Below are 16,805 nucleotides of genomic sequence, written 5' to 3'. Positions count from 1 at the left end.
TTTGAACCTGGGCCCCCTGGCACTTAATCCTACAGTCTTTCCACCACACACTTCCCTGCATCTTGCCCCAATCTTGCACCCCTCAGAGAAGCCCAGGAGGTCCCCCCACCCCAGGATACCCAAAGATGAAGGATTTGAGGCTAGAGGTGCCCCAAATGAGACAGATGTCTGTCTGGCTCCTCCCTTCAGAAAGGCGGTTATTTGAGCTGGAGATGACAGTGCCTTTGGGTCATACATCCTCCTTCCCCCTCCAGCTCCCTCTCTTCCCCACTTGGTTATCTATTTACCTATCTATTTACGTGAGACTTTTTTTTTTCCCAGTGAATTACGTCTGCAAGACAGTAAAATGTTATGTATTTGCAAGGCCCATAATCTTTAAAAGCCCAGTGATGCCATCTCCAGACAGCAGCAAGCTCCCTCCAGTATGTTAATAGATAGTATTAGGGCAATAATGAAAACACTTGAGACAAGTAAGCTCCTATCAAAAGCTGAGTAATAGGGCTTCTCCGAGTGAATCACAATGCAGAAGAGATTAAGACGTCTGCCGTTGTGCAGTGTCTATTCAGACTAACAGCTGCTCCGTTTCTGATTAAAATGGGGTTGGGGAGACCTTTTCGAGCAAGTCCCCTTTTTATCCTGCACTGTCCTCACCCTTCCCACCTTCACCCTCACGCATAGGCACCTTCATTTGCACTTAGCCACCACCATTCAGAGACACACAGCCTCGCAGAAGAGACTCACAGACACACACTGCAGCATCACACACACACACTGAGCCACAGTTGCACACACAGCCACCGATGGTGACACACAGCTACATGGAGGCATCCAAGCACGTACACACACAACCACATCCTCGTGCACAGGCGCACATGGAACAGTCTCACATGCTCACAGTCCCAGCCAGTCTCTCAAACACATTAAATTACAATCTGTCACGAACATAGTCTCACATATGCATTAAATTCCAATTTGTCGCACACATGCTCTGCACACACAGAGTCACAACCAGACAGTCAGAGACAATCTAACCAGAGCCATGGACCCACAAATACCCGGCTGGACATGTCTACATAGAGTGCTAGCGAGTCCTCCATGTGCAGAATCACACTTGTGATCACAGTTAGTCATACACACCCAACCCTTCATGGGCAGATGGCCACGAGCCCTCCTACCCACATACAGCCACGGTCATAAATACTCACACATGGTCAGGTGCTCACACACAACCCTAGCCCAGGCACGTATGAAGGGATGCTTTTCCTTACACACAGTTGCAGAGCTGGTTTGCACCCTTGCAAACACCCAGCCATAAGTGTACACGTAGTACTAGTCACATATACATCCAGGCGCACACTCAGGCATAGATGCTGTTCTGCACACTCCAGATAGTGACCTAAGATGCAAGACTACAAGCCCACAGGCTGGCTCCCAAGCTGGTTCAGCAACCTCATGAGAAAGAAAATCCGCAGGGGGCAGTCGCCAGGTTCTGCCTTCCCCCATCCCTGCAGGGCTGCAGCGTGAAGGGAGAAATGGAATCATTTCTGTGGCATCTAAGACATAGAACTCTGACCTTGAGTGGAACTGAGGATTTACACTCAGGAAAACTCAGAGCTGACCAAGGAAAAAATGGCTACTTCAGGAGGTAGTGAGGGCTCTGTCAGTGGAGATGTGCATGTGGGGGTAGGCCAGGATGATGAGGAGGGACTCCTGCATTGCACAGGGGTGAACAGGATGCTCTGAAGGTCCATCCCAATCCTAATTCTGTGCCCCGAGTTTCCGCGTGTCTTCTTCCCCCAACCCCTGTCTCATCAGTGGCTCCTTTCCTCTACCCAGCTCTCCAGATAGGACCTTCTGCTTCTCTCCCTTTACATGATTTCTCTTCCGAGATATGATTTCAATCTCCTTCTTTAAACCTCTGACACCCTGACTCTAGGCTCCAGGGGAGATGCAGGTACAGTAAGCTGGGGAGTTATTCTGAGACTCAACCTGCATCTTACCCCAAGGGACCTGGCAGGGCCTTTGGAGCCTGACTTGGGTGTCTCCTGGATGGAAGGTGCTGGGTCACAGAGCCAGGAACACCAGGTCTGGGCAGCTTTGAGGATCTTAGGCAGCTGACCAGTCTCAGGGCAGGCTTTAGAAAAATCAGAGGACTTTCTGCCTACGCTGCACTTGGCAGCCTCCAGGCTGTAGCAGGTGGCTGTAGCCCACCCACCTTCCAGCCTCCTCTCCCTGGGCACCCATCTCTACCCAGGGCAGTATCTCACTCTACCTTTTCCCCAAGAAGACCATTCCCTCATACCTCATGTTTTGCTCGTGCTCAACCCTCCATCCGGGATGCCTTCCCACAGACCCCACAGCGATACCTGCACTGCCCAAAACCCACCCAGCCAGCCTCGGTGTGCCGTATTCAGGAAAGGCCTCAGAACCCCTGGGCTAGAATCAAGTCTGCTCCCCTTCTGTGCTCCCGCAGCCATTGTTTTTCTCCTGTACCACCTGCCTTCCACCCGAGGGATGGGGTTAGGCAGAGTGGGTGTGCTGCTCAAAGGGGTGGAGGCCAGGAGGGCCCAGAGCTGAGTGGACACACCTCATAGCCAGGAAGGAGAATCAGTTCCTTGGTGAGCAGAGCCAAGGGCGTAGTTGGGAAAACGATGCCCAGACTCAACCATGGTGTGATTTGGGGGCCTGGGAGTTGGGCCTGAAGGGGCTTGGCTAGAGTGGGGCCCATTAGCTGAAGTTGCCTGAAGTGGAGGAGCTTGTATGTGACCCAGAAAGTCAAGATCCTGAGTCATCTACCTAAAGGAAGCACGACTGCAATGGGACTGGTGTGCAGGCAGGTTCAGAACAAGCCAGGGGTGTCCAGGAGGCTGGCCAGGAGCTCTTTGGGGGTCTGCAGCCCTCCTTTAGGTGCCTATATGAATGACTGCCTTAAAGGATCAGGGCTTAAGCAGACCCCACAGGTCAACTCCAGAGGGTGATGCCAAAAACAAGAGAATGAAGAAGTAACGTCCGAAATCAGAAACTCAAAACCTAGATGGCTCAGAAGAGCCTTTCAGAAGAAAGGAGATGTTCTTTTCACGGGGTCTGGTAAGATCTAAGTTCCAGGAGCTTGTCTGGGCCCTAAAAGGAGTCATGAAAGGTTGGCACTATCTATCATGCACCTGGGTCATCTGTCTACTTGTTTCTCTCCCCCATTATTTGGGAAATGTCTCCAGGAAAGACCATGTTTTATGCCTTTGGGTTCTCCCCACTGTGCTTTGCACAGTGCCTGGCATGTAACACGTTCTCAGTAGGCTTTTGTGGCATTTGAATTCTGCCTCTGCCACTGAATCTGTGGTCTGCACTTGACCTTCAGGCCCTGGCTGGCCTCTGAGGCCTCCCTCCCCCGATAGCTGTCATCACCTGATTTACCTGCAGTGGATCTCCTCCCGGTTTGCAGGACCAATCCTGTCTGACTTGAGGCTGGGAGGGTTTAGGGCTTCCAACCTGGTTTTCGTATGCTTGACCCCAAGCCTCCTTGACTACTGCTTAATTGGTATCATCACCTCGTTCACTATCCGTGAGGCCAGGTTCCATCCCAGAACCCAACCAGCACCCCAGTTTATTCATCCAAAAAATATTTACGCCACATTGTCATTGGCCAGTTCTCAGTCTTCATCTTACCCTCAATGCAGGTGATCACTTCCTCCTCCTTCCTTCTTCATTCGTCTTCCAGGGTACCACGCTGGCCTGGCTTTCCTCTTCCCAGACTGATCTCCCCTACTCAGTCTCCAGTGTTGGTTCCCCGCATCTCCTCAACTTCTTAACATTGCAGTTCTCCAAGGTTAGTCCTTGTACCTCTTCTCTTTCCCAGGGGATCTCCACCAAGCTCCTGGCTTTAGGTACTATCTATCTGCTGGTAACTCTCAAGTCTCAAGTGTATTTCTTCAGCCCACATCTCTGCCCTGAACTCCAGACGTGTGTATCCATCCACTTTGCTCAACGTTTCCACCTGGATATCTATTAGGCATCTTCAACTTTAAACAATCTCCTAGTTACCACTTTCGAGCTTCTTCCCAGACAGTTACTCAAACTTGATAAACGGTAACTCCATAAATGGTCACTTCTGGTTGCTCAGACCAAGGACCCTGGAGTCACCCCTCGACTCCTGCTTAAACTAAGACCGAGCACCCTCATCTCTCGCCTGGATCACTGCAATGGCCTCAGACTCGTCTCACTGCTTCTGCCTTTGCCGCCACCTCCCAAGGCTCTGGCCACCTGCCTGGTTCTTACCTACTCCCTCTCCTGACATGCCAACCATAGGGTGATGGCCTTAACCCATCAGTGCCTCTCTCTCTCTCCCTTGTGTCATCCCCGACCCCTCGTTAGCACTGGCCTGGCTCCTCTTCCTCCTGTGTCCAACTTCTGGATGGTGACATCATCTGAGCTGAGACAGAAACCACTCTTCTGTTCCCGCCTGCTCCGTCTTTTCTGTTTGCATTCCAGCGCTGCAGTCCCAGCTTTCTTGTGCCCCCGCTTAGCAGTCCTGAGCAAAGAAAGACCAGTCCTAAATCCAGTCCCTTGACCAATACCTTGAATCCAAGAGCATAGGGATGGGTGCACTGAGAAGCTGAAACATTTCTTTTGTGCTAGGCCCTTACGTTCCCCTTCTCATTTCGTCTTCACAGTAATCCTGTGAGGCATGAATAATTTCCCCTTCCTAGAGGTGAGGAGAATGAGAAAAGAGAACTTACTTGACCACGGCTGCACAGCTAGTCAGTATTTGAACCTAAGTCCTCTGACCCCTGGGCTCCTGCTTCTTTTCCCTCCACTATCCTTAGAGATCAAGTCATCTTCCTCCCTAACCCTCCCAACCCCTCACACCCCATTTACAGAAGGGGGCACTGAAATCTAGAGGTGGGCACTGTCTTTCCCAAGGTCACAGACAGACTCAGTGACTGAGCTCGGAGGAGTCCCCAGGTCTCCAGGCTCTGCTGTCCCCAGCGGACCCACAGGCAGGAGGGGCACACACCACAAGGCCAGACCCTCCTCGCTCGTAGCTCGGCTCCTGACTCCCAGCCCGAGGTCCAGAGCCCTAAATAGCACCAGCAATTCTGTCTCCCTTCTTGGGGGGGGAAGGCAGCTGTGGTAGTTGTGGCGGGTGGAGAGAAATTTCCCCTTTCTGTAGATTGGATCAGTCACTCTCAGAATTGATGGCAACGGCTTCATCACGAAGATCTAATGCTTTAATTATGTTGTGACATGACCTGACACGGGGGTGGCATTTGATGGATTCTCTGATGTCATCAGCATGGCCCTGACATAGGGAAGTGGCAGAAGGCAGGGGGTGGGGGAAGAGGAAGGGCTCCCGGTGGGAGATGTGTCCTCTCAGGCTGCTTCCGTGTCTCCCTGCCCCTCGTCTTCCAGGGCAGTTCCAGCCACAGCGGGGACTCGGGAGAGGAGGGACAGCAGCTCTGTGCAGGAGACGGTTGACGTGCCCTTCTGGGCTGGACTGTATCTGGGAAAGCGGCCCAGTGGAGATGCACATATGTGTGTGCGCACGCGAGCACGTGCCTAGATACAGAGGGACATGTCTGAGCAGCTGAGAGGATTCAGACCCCTGTTACAGAAGCACCAGCCAAATTGCTGTCTGGCCTGCGAAGAAGGTCCAGGAGGTGAAGGGCAGTGGTGGGGCACCGGGTTGGTCGGCAGGTCCTGGGGCTGTCATGAGGCAGAAGGAGGGGATGCATTCATGCAGCCATGGAGGGCAGAGCTGGGACCAAGAGAGGGAATCTCCAGGGAGGCAGGCTTAGCTCAGCACGTGCCAGGCCACAGAACGGGCAGCCCTGGGAGGCAGTGAGCAACCTGTTCCGGGGGAAGCCTGCCAGGGCTGATAGGGAGGGCATCCCTTTTGTTGGTGGATGCTTTACGCTCATGACCTCCGGGACTTGGATTCCCTGTATCTGTGGGTGAGCCAGCGAGTGTGCATCTCCCTCCCGCTTCCCCCCAGACCAGCTGCCTGCTCAGGACTTTGCCGCTCCCTCGGTGTGGCAAGGATGAGAAGTAAGCTGTTCCGGTCAGCCCAAGCTCTGTCAGGATGCTGGCGAGCATGGCCCCTCCTCTGAGCACTCTCCCCACCGCGTTCCTGTGGTGAGCCTTCCTCTCTAAGCCGGGAGGGCTCCAGGGAGGCCCACTCCTAGCAGAGGCTAGGAGGGGAAGGGAGTGGGGATGCCTGTTGGTGGGGCCCCTCTAGGGCAGGTGCTGTCCCTTCTCGTGCAGGGTCTTGCAGGGTCCTCATGACTACCTGTAACCAGGAGCGAGTGGTTATCCCCGTCTTAGAGTGGAAGACACTTAGAGAAAACTCAGAGACACCAAGTTGCCTGCCCAAGGCTACAGAGCTAGGAAGGAGTGGATTGCATTGGTTTTAGCAAACGTTGTTAAGTGAGTCCTGTATACCACACCCCGCGGAAACTTCAGATCCAGTGGAAACCCCTGCCCTCAGGCACAGTGTGTGCCCGCAGCTTTCTCTCTCTCATTCTCTTTCCGCTCTGCCTTTGCTAGGGGCCTGGGGTCAGAAGCCTGCCGTGTGCTGAGAACACTAGAGCAGGTGGCAGGAGACTAGGGTCCAGTCCCGGTTGCTTCAGTCACCAGCCCTGGCCCTTGGGGAAAGCAGAGTTCAAGAAATCTGAGACGAGAGAGGGCCTTTGAAGCTCTATTCAATGCTGTCCTCCTCATCCCACCCCATCCCATCCACCCTCTTGGTGCAGAAGGAGAAACTGAGGCCTAGAGGCAACAGATGGGCTCAGGGTCATTCAGTGTGTAAGCACAGGAGCCAGGATTGTGAACCTGGGCTCCTGACTCCTGGGTCAAGGCTTGACCATGCCAAGCACGGTCATGAAAGGTTTCTGGGGGAGCCTTGAGTTTCTTCCAAAAAGATGAGTTAAAGAAAGGTCAGCCAGGGCCTCCCTGGTGGCGCAGTGGTTGAGAGTCCGCCTGCCGATGCAGGGGACACGGATTTGTGCCCCGGTCCGGGAAGATCCCACATGCCGTGGGGCGGCTGGGCCCGTGAGCAATGGCCGCTGAGCCTGCGCGTCCGGAACCTATGCTCTGCAACGGGAGAGGCCACAACAGTGAGAGGCCCGCTTATAGCAAAAAAAAAAAAAAAAAAAAAAAAAGACCACCCAAAGGGGAAATGCCCAAAGCCAGGGAGGATTTTCACAGCCCGGAGAAAGCTCTGGAAGTCCACGCCAGGCCTTAACCCCCCCCAACCACAGCCTCTGTGAAGGACATAGGATCCCTGACTGGCTCAGTCTGAGCTTGGCTGCTGCCTGGGCTGTGTCTCAGAGATGTCAAGGTGGCGAGGAGGCAGGAGCCATGGCTTGGCCTTTCTCGAAAATCCTGGATCTCTGAAGTGATGCCTGAGGAAGACATGAGAACAGCAGGACCTCACAGATACAGGAGCCACAGCGATGTGTGTCTGTGCATGGGCAGAGGCAGGTGCTCACCTGTGCCTCCTGGAACCCGCTGCCTGAGGGTGGCGCTAAGACTTTTCAGTAGCCCCATGGGTGTGGGATTGAGGGTCTGCACAGGTGAGGGTTTGTGAATAGGAGCTGGGTCAGAAAGGAGCCATGCATTCTCCCAGAGTGTCTGTGTCTAGATGTCACTGCTGGGTGACCACTACCCAGGACTTAGTTGTGGCTAGCTATTGTTAGGTGCCCCTAACAGTGTGTGAAGGTGTTACCAGGTGTAACCGTATCTGGCCGTATCTTCCTGTCTGAGCACCCATGCGTGTAGCTGTGTGTGCCAGCCTGAGTGTGTGTCTGGGTGTAGCTATGTGTTAGTGAATGGAGCTCCAGGCAGTGCCTTGGCCCCCAACATAGCGCTGTGCCCCATTGTAGCCACATTTGCATGGAATTGTGTGGCCCAATTTGAGACTGTCTCTGGGGTAGCCTTGGCCCTATGGCCTGGGGCTCTGGGTTTCTGGGCTGTGCAGCAGGTGGTCCCCCATCACAAGGGTACGGTGCATTTTCCCAAACTATCACCACCAACACGTTTCCAGTGTGTGGGCAGGGGAGGCTGGGAACTGGCCCCAAGACCCCCTTGGGTAGGCCCGGACACTTCTGCCTTTAAGTCCCTGGCAAGACCCAGAGCTTCTCTCAGAGGGAGGGAATAGAAAAGATGTCATTAAAATCCTCCCTTCTGAGTTTCATTGGAGGAGCCCATAGTGATATCTCTTCCAACAGCCTCATTTGACAAATGGAGAAACTGAGGTTCAGACAGGAAGTAACCTGCCCTGGATCGAATCCCAGGACTGTATTCCAACCCTGAGATAAAATTGATGATACCTATGTGCACACCGCATTTTACAGTTTCCAGTGCAGGCCTTCAAGTGCCCATTTGACAGATGGGTACTAACAGTATGTATTAGAACTGCCCTGGCCTGGGATTCTGGTACTGACTATATCACTTACCTGATGTGTGACCTTGGGTCATTCACACCCTTCTTTGGGCTTCTTTTTCTCACCTGTAAACTGAGAGAATTGATGTCTTTGCACTTCAAGCACCCTATTCCAGCATGAACCTTCTCACTCCCGGAGGTTGGAGGTTAGTGCTATCTGGGGGATTGTGGGTACCTGCTGGGTGATGATTACTCAGGGTTTAATTATGTCTGTGTATTGAGTATGGCCCAGAGAGGAGAAGCGGTGAATTTGGGGTCACACAGTGAATTGGTGGCAGAGCCAGGATGAGAAGGAAGGTAGGCCTCCTGACCCCTCACCAGTGTCCCTCGTCCCCCCAGCAGCTGCCCCCACCCTCTCTCTGGGCCTGTAGGTTTCAGTGCCTCATTGATACAGCTCCCTCTCCCTGAAGCTGTCTTGCCATTTCCTGAGGTCGTGTGCCTCTCATGTCCATGCCAGGCAGATACTATGCTAGAGATTGTCTTCTCCATTCTTTTGTTTAGTCCTACTAGGAGCCCCATTTTACCGATGAGGAAACTGAGGCTTGACGGAGTTAAGAAGTAATAATTACTACAATTTTTGAGCTTTCCTTGACTGAATGCAAGATCCTATGCTGGACACTCATTGAGGTGAGCAGAAGGTGACTGGTCCAGCCTCCAAAATATCCCCTCAAAGAGCGCCGAGACCTGCCCAGGCGCTGCCAGCCTGATTTAGACAGCAATTTGCATACAATTTACCCAGAAAGCCGCACTGTGAAAAATATAATTACTTTTTTAATATTCTCACTCTGATGTGAATGCTTACCGCCTGGTAATGAATTACTTGCTTAATGAAGATAAACCTGAATTGGAGATGCACTTCGGAGAGCTGCTGGGGCAGCTGACTTGATGCCATCATTTGCAGCTGTTAATCTCTGAAATTGATGTCCTTGTTGGTGGGATCATAAATCGAGGGGGAAATCTGTGAGCTTCAGCACCTCCAGGAACTTACTCTGTGGCACTGGTAGGGCCATTTAGCCTCTCCATGTCTCAGTTTCCTCACCTGTAACAAGGGCACGGGGTAAGGTAGAATTGTAGAAATGTAGGCATGAAGTGGATCTTTATTCAGAAATGATCGAGTGTCTACAGTGTGTCGGGTGAAAGCCAGAGGGAGGAAGTGTTTTTTTCAAAGACACGTGGACTAAGGAGCTTCTAAACTAGAACTAGTAGCCACGTCTTTGAGCCCAGGTGCTGTACTTGGATCCTTCTCCTAAATGGCCTCTAAGCTACCTTCCAGCTGCTGGTGATGGAAGAGGGAGCCAGGTTGGAGTCAGACCCTGGTAGGAGAAAAAAAAAAAGCCTGTGAGCAAAGTGTGGCTCCTGAAAACTGCTTGTTCTTGCACTTGATGCTGGCCATTTCCAGGGACCAATCAGGGTAGAGGCCAAGACTCTTTCAAACCCCCATTTTCCAGCGTCTTCTCAACACCATACACCCAGGTCAGGACTGGGGATTCCAGGGCAACAAGTCAACAATTTTGTAAATATGTATTTACCATCTTCTATGACAAGGTGTCCTAGACTCTAAGGACACAGCTGTGAATAAGTCCAACAAGATCACTGCCACAAAAACCTGAAATTCTACATGGTAGAGACCATGTAGAAATCATGAGTTAAGTAATAATAATGTCAGATAGTGACGAATGCTATACATTTTGAATGGATAATATGATAGAGAATGATTGAGATTATTTTGATTTGTTGGTCAAAAAGGCCTCCCTAAGAAGGTGACACCTGGGCTGAAATCTAAACAGCATTAAGGAATCATCCCTGTAAATATCAGGAATGTGGATCCAGGTGAGATCTGTAAAGCAGGCAGGAGCCAGATCATAAAGAGCCTTACAGATTATGAAAGTGACTTTGGATTTTATTCTTAGTGCAAGGAGAAGCCATTGGAGGTTTCCATAAGGGGAGTGATGTTATTTATTGGCATTTAAAAAGATCATTCTATAAGAAAAAACAGAAAATCTGGATAGCTCTATATCTATTAAAGAAATTGAATTCATAATATAAAGATTTCCCACCTAGATGGTTTCACTGATAAATTCTATCAAATATTTAAGGAATTAATAATACCAACTGTGCACAAACTCTTTCAGAAACTAGAAGGGAACATACCCCCATTCATTTATGAGCCCAGCATAAATGATTCTGCTAGTTATTTATTTCTGCACACCTATCCAAGAAGGTAGTGGCTTAAAACAATAGTTTATTATTATTATATCTCATGATTCTAGGGTGAGGAATTTGGACAGGCCACAGTGGGTTGGCTTATTCTATGTTCCACAATATCTGGGGTCTCAGCTGAGGTGACTCAAATGTCTGGTGGCTGTAACAACGGGAAATTGCTGGACATCTTTCTCTCCCTCTCCACGTGGCCCCCTGGTTAGCTTATGTTTCGCCACAGCATGGTGGCCTCAGGGTGGTTGGATTTCCTACATGGCAGCTTGAAGCTCGAAGTGTGAGTATTTCGGGAGACTTGGGAAGAAGCTGCAAAGCTTCTATGACTTAGCTTTGGAAGGGCATGTCTCTTGGTCAAGTAAGTCATTAAGGTAGTCCATATTCAAAAAGAAGAGAATCAGACTCTACCTCTCAAAGGAAAGTTGCAAAGAATTTGTAGCAGTCTTATCTGATACAACTCTGATGCAAAAACCTGACAAAGACATTACAAGAGCAGGAAATTATTGTTCAATATCATTCATAAACAAAGATGCAAAAAGCCTTAACAAAATATTATCAAATCAAGCCTAGCAACGTATAAAAAAGAGAATACATCATTACTAAGTGACGTTTATTCTAGGAATGCAAAGTTTAATATTTAAAAAACCAATCAGTTTAATTCACCACATTAACAGAATAAAGTAGAAAAACCATAACATCTTGAAAGATACAGAAAAAAGAGCATTTGACAAAATTCAACATCCATTCATGATTTAAAAAGCAAAAACACCTCTCTGCAAACTGGGAATAGAAGGTAACTTTCTCAGCCTGATAAAGGACATCTATGATAAACCTACAGTTAATACTATGCCTAACAGTGAAAGAATTAATGTTTTTCTCCTCTGCAGGAGTAAGGCAATGATGCTTGCTCTCATTACTTCTATCCAGCATTGTACTGGAAACCCTAGTGAGTGCAATAAGGTAAGAAAAGGAAATAAAAGGTATAAAGACTGGAAAGGAAGAAGTAAAACTATTTTTATTTGTAGATCCTAAGGGATTCTCAAAACAACTACCAAAGCTAATAAGAGAATTTAACATATCTGCAGGTTACAAAGTCAATATACAAAAACCAGTTGTATCTCTGTATCTTACCAGTAAGCATCTGGAAGAGAGAAGTTTTAAAAGCTTATTTATAATAGTAAAAAATCATAAAACACTTAGAAATAGATTTAGAAAAAGACATGCAAAACCTCTGTACTGAACACTATTATCCAGTATTTAAGTAAAGAAGACCTAAATCAGAGGACTGAGAGGATATATTCATGGACTGGAACACTTAATATTGTTAAGGTGTCTGTTATGCCTAAATCGATCTATATATTCAAAGTAATCTTAGTCAGAGCTCCGGCAGGTTTTTGTTTGTTTGTTTTTAAAATGACAAGCTCATTCCAAAAGTTGTGGGAACATACAAAGGAATTAGAATAGCCAAGGAAATTTTTGAAAAGAACCAAGCTGAAGGGCTCACCCTAACTGATCTAAAGATGTACTTTAACAGCAGTCTTTTAAAGGAGTGAAAGTAAGTGCAGACACACCAGTTAGGATGTTACTGGTGTGAACCAGATGAGAGATGATGAGAAATCAGACTCCAGTGAGAGTAATGGAGATGGAGAGAAATGAAAAGTTTGGGCTATACTTTGGAGATAAGAGGCAGTGAGATTCGCTGCTGATTGTAGGTGAGGGGTGAGAGAGAAGAATCAAATGTGCTTTTGGCTTGAGCAACTGGGTAATAATGGTGTGACTTACTGAGATGAGAAAATTGGTGGAGGAATGGTTTAGGATGAGAAGAATCAAGCCTCTGTCTTATATGTATAAACTCCAAGAGACCCATGAGGTCTATACAGGGAGGTGTCTGTTGAACATACAGGTTTGGAGGTCTGGGGAGAGATGAGGACTGTAGATATAAAATTTGGAGTCAGTGTCTAGACGATACATAAAGCCATGGGACTGCGTGATATCACCCAGCGAGGGAGAGGAGACAGAAGAGGGAGGAGGGCCAAAGATTGTTCCCTGGAGCTGACCTACTTTTAGAGGGAAGAAAAGCAGTAGGGTCTAACACAGGAGCCTGGAAAGAAATGTGGGAAGGCAGTCGGGAGAATGAGGTATAGGGAAAGTCACGGGATTGGGGTGTGGGGGGAGCCTGGGGACGTGGGAGGGAAGTAACTCACATTGTCCGGTGTCTTCCACGTGCCGGGTGCTGTCTTAGGAGCTCCACGTGCACTCCCTCAGGACAACATTGTGAAGTAGGAATTGTTGCTTCTCTTTCATCAATGATAAAGACTGAGACTCAGAGTGGTGAAGTGACTTGCCCCAATCATAAAACCAGGAAGCGGAGAGCCTGGATTTGCAGCCCAGACCTGCGTTTGTGGTTCTTTCCAAAGAAAGAACTGCTACCTTCTATCAGCTTCTCCAGCACGGGGTGCAGGATTGGGGGAAGATGCTTACGAAATATTCACCTTGCAGGGTTATGAGGATAAAATGAGATAATCCATGTTAAGCACCTGGTAGTGCTTAACTGTGTCGGCCCTTGGGAAACCATGACAATGTGGCTATAGTGACAGAACACAAGAGAGCCTGCTGGGCAGTGAGACCAACTCTGGGGGAGGGGTGGGAGAGGGGTCAGGTGGGGCAGGCCTCCTGGGGGAGGTGTCCTGTGAGCTGAGGACTTGGTGTTTCCAAACATGATCTGTGATGAAGTTTCCAGTGCTTCATGGGCGAAATGAGAAGAAGAAGGACAATGCTGTGGGTTTTACGTAAAGCTAATGTGTTCAAGGTAAAGGATTACCCTTTATCCTGAGATTAGGGCCTGCCTACTTTGTTGGTATTAAAGCGTTCTTTTTATGAAACGATGGTGGATCGAGGATGGTAGTTACATTTTAAATATCCTTCCTAATGAAATGAAAACTTGGCAACCTTCTGTCATTTCCCAAACTTCCTTTTGAAGTTTTTAACTGGTCCATGAAATTCAAAAATATGAGGCGTACTGGCAGCTGGAGTCGGGAGGGCGCTCCAGGCGGAGCGAGCTGCTTGTACCAAGACAAAGGTGCAGGGAAAGCACAGTGTGTTCTGGAACTGCAAGCAGGCGGCCAGAGGAGCAGATGGGGGGCTGGGGGGAGGTTTCCAGTGGGCTGATCAAGGAACCAGGAGGCCAAGATCTGGGGTGAGGGGCAGCCACCTGCTGAAATCCCTACCCTCAGCCTGGCAGATGATCCAAGTGACAGGGGAGCGCCCTCTGGCCCGAGACTGCTCCCCAGGGCACCCCATGACCTCACGGTGTGCACGCATCCATGAATCCTTGGCACAGAAAGGAGGCCAGGAATGGGGAAGTGTTAAGGACTGAAGGGTTCTGGCCTAATAAGTCTTGAAGAGACACACAGGATGGAAACAGAGACCAGCAAAAGCAGTGGGGAGAAAGGAAGAAGAACCCCAGAACTAGCGGAGAGGGGGGAGCAGTGTCGACATGTCCGGACATGTGTGTGTGTATGTGTGTCCCTGAGATGATATATGTCTGTGTGCCTATGCCTTTGTGTCCTAAATAGTGTGCGCCTGGTTGTCAGTGTGGGCAGAGGGAACATCTCCGCCGGCTGTGTGGGGCTTTGGCTGGGGCGTGTGTCCAGTGAACCTTGGGATCTCAGCGCACTGCTGTGTCCGAGTGTACTGTGTGTATGTGGGTGTGTGAGCTGGGTGAGAGGTGTCTGCACAGTGCGGCTAAGTGTGGTGTACCCGTTGCCTTTGTCGAGCTGGGTTATGTCTCTGTGCTGTGTGTCTATATATCTGTGTCGGGTGTCCATGTTGAGTGTCCACGGAGGGTATTGAGTATGTGTTGGGGCCCGGAGCTCAGCCCCTCCCCTTCCCTTCCTGCTCTTCTGGTACCCAGGTCGCCATTCCTGTTTATTTCCATAGGTTGTCTGTCTGTCCCAGGCCTGTCTGTCTCTGACTCTGTCCAAGGATCAAGGTTCTTGCACATGACACTTGGGGGTGGAGCTGGGAGGAGGGCAAAGTCATTGATCTCCTCCCCTCTCACCCTCCCAGGCCCTTGTCAGCCTTGAGACCCATCAGGTGCAGGGTCCTGGTGCTGACCTGAGGTAGGAGAGGCCTTGTGGGTCAGCAATGGCCCTTCCAAACCCAAGCTCCCAGCTTAGGTTGGTCCTGTGGAGGCTCAATATGCCTCGTGCCACTTCCTCTGTTCCCCACGCCCAGTGTTGCTTTCAAAGGCTGGTCTCGGGCTCAGACTTCTCACTTGAAAAGACTGAGGTGAGCCTGGCCCAGCCCTCCTCATCACCTGCCTCCTTTCCCACCCTTCCTGCCAGCCTCCAGTCCCCTTCTCCAGGCTTCTCCACACTCAGGTCTCTGTGATGGGGCTGGCCACGGGAGCGAGCTTGTTCCCACCGCCCTGTGCTGGCCACTTGGCCTCTTGGCCCACGCACCGCAGCCTGCCGGGGGGAGTTCAGGACAGAGAGAAAATGGGGTGGGGTGGGAGGGTGTGTATGTGTGTGACATGAGTGCACCTGTGTGTGAGTGTGTGTGTGTGTAGTTGGAGGATGAGAGGTATATCAGAAAGCGAACGGCACGTGGGAGTCCAAGCGCCTGAAAGTGTGACAGTATATGGGGGACGGGGTGTGACTACAGGCATTTATCAAGGGCTCCCTGTTAGCCAGGCAGGATGCTAAGTGCTTTGCTCAGATTATCTCATTTAATAAGTGTGACAGGGACTTCCCTGGTGGCGCAGTGCTTAAGAATCTGCCTGCCAATGCAAGGGACATGTGCTCTATCCCTGGTCTGGGAAGATCCCACAAGCCGCGGAGCAACTAAGCCTGAGTGCCACAACTACTGAGCCTGTGTGCCACAACTACTGAAGCCCGCGTGCCTAGAGCCCCTGCTCTGCAGCAAGAGAAGCCACTGCAATAAGTCCGTGCACCGCAACGAAGAATAACCCCTGTTCGCCGCAACTAGAGAAAGCCTGCATGCAGCAACAAAGACCCAATGCAGCCAAAAGTAAAAAATAAATAAATTTATATTAAAAAAAAAGTGTGACTGCATGGGAGAGGGTGAGGGAGGAGGGGCCCAGAAGGGTGGGTGTTTGGGAGACTGCTGCCTGGAAGCCCTGGAAGAGTGTTCCCTCACCCCCACCCACCCTGACAGAAGGCCCCCTGGGCCTCTCACCCCGTGGAGACTGTCGGAAGTAGGGGGTGTGGGAGTTGGGGGCTATTCCCCTGGTTCCCAGCCCACTTCCCTGCCCTGTCCTCAGCCCCCAGGGATGAGCTGTTTCTCTGATTCTTTTCTTTTTTCTTGGCTGTGCTTAGTACAGGGCCCAGCATTCCGTAGGTGCTTGATCAGTCCCTATTCCTTAGCAGAGAGCAAGGCAGACCCTAGGAGATCTGCTTTGGATCAGCCCGATTCTTACTCTGTAAAGCTCACATGGAGGAAATGAGAGCCCCTATGGGTCAGAAGCCAGGCCCCAGGAGTGAAGGATGCAGTGTCTGAAGGGGGCCGAGCTAAGGCTGAGACAGCAAACCGGGCCATTACCTGTGAGGGAGTGGGGCTCCTGTGCTCCACCCAAGTCTCAGAGGCCCACCTCTGACACTCTTTGCTTTACATCGCTCCAATTTGTGACTGGGTTTTAGGAAAGCAAAGGTGTTTAGAAGTGAGACTGGGGTTTCTTGTCACCCAAGTGATCACGTTGCAGGGCCTGATGGCAAGGATGCCTCGGATTTCTAGAGGAAGAGTGACAAAGAAGGAGAGAAGCGGGACTTCCCTGGTGGTCCAGTGGTTAAGACAATGCACTTCCAATGCAGGGGGTGCAGGTTCGATCCCTGCTCAGGGAACTAAGATCCCACATGCCATGTGGTGTGGCAAAAAAAAAAAAAAAAGAAGGGACGGAAGGAGGGAGACCATGGACATTGATGGAGTCCTTCCTATCCCCTGCTTCAGCAATGAACCAGGGCAGAACAGTTACTTGGAGACAAGTTATTGAAGTGTCAGAGGGCCCTGAGCAGTAGCAGTGGGGAGGGCTTCCAGGAGGAAGCAGGCCTGGGCCCTGAAGCACAGAAGGGTTGCCAGAGTGGGGTGGGGCGGGGAGAGTTCCAGGAAGCAGCAAGTATGTCTGGAGGTCAAATGC

At 50.4% G+C, this 16,805-nt stretch overlaps 1 non-coding gene across 1 annotated transcript; it reads left to right on the top strand.

Moving 5' to 3' along the window:
* The first annotated feature begins 16,439 nt into the window (after nt 1-16,439).
* On the top strand, nt 16,440-16,512 carry TRNAG-UCC. Its single transcript has one exon. It is a non-coding gene; the product is annotated as a tRNA-Gly (tRNA).
* The last annotated feature ends 293 nt before the right edge of the window (nt 16,513-16,805 follow it).

Source organism: Monodon monoceros, unplaced genomic scaffold (genome assembly GCF_005190385.1).
Source record: "Monodon monoceros isolate NGI ecotype Baffin Bay Population unplaced genomic scaffold, NGI_Narwhal_1 Super_Scaffold_18, whole genome shotgun sequence".
NCBI classification, from domain to species: Eukaryota; Metazoa; Chordata; class Mammalia; order Artiodactyla; family Monodontidae; genus Monodon; species Monodon monoceros.
This window is presented reverse-complemented; position numbering and strand designations above follow the sequence as displayed.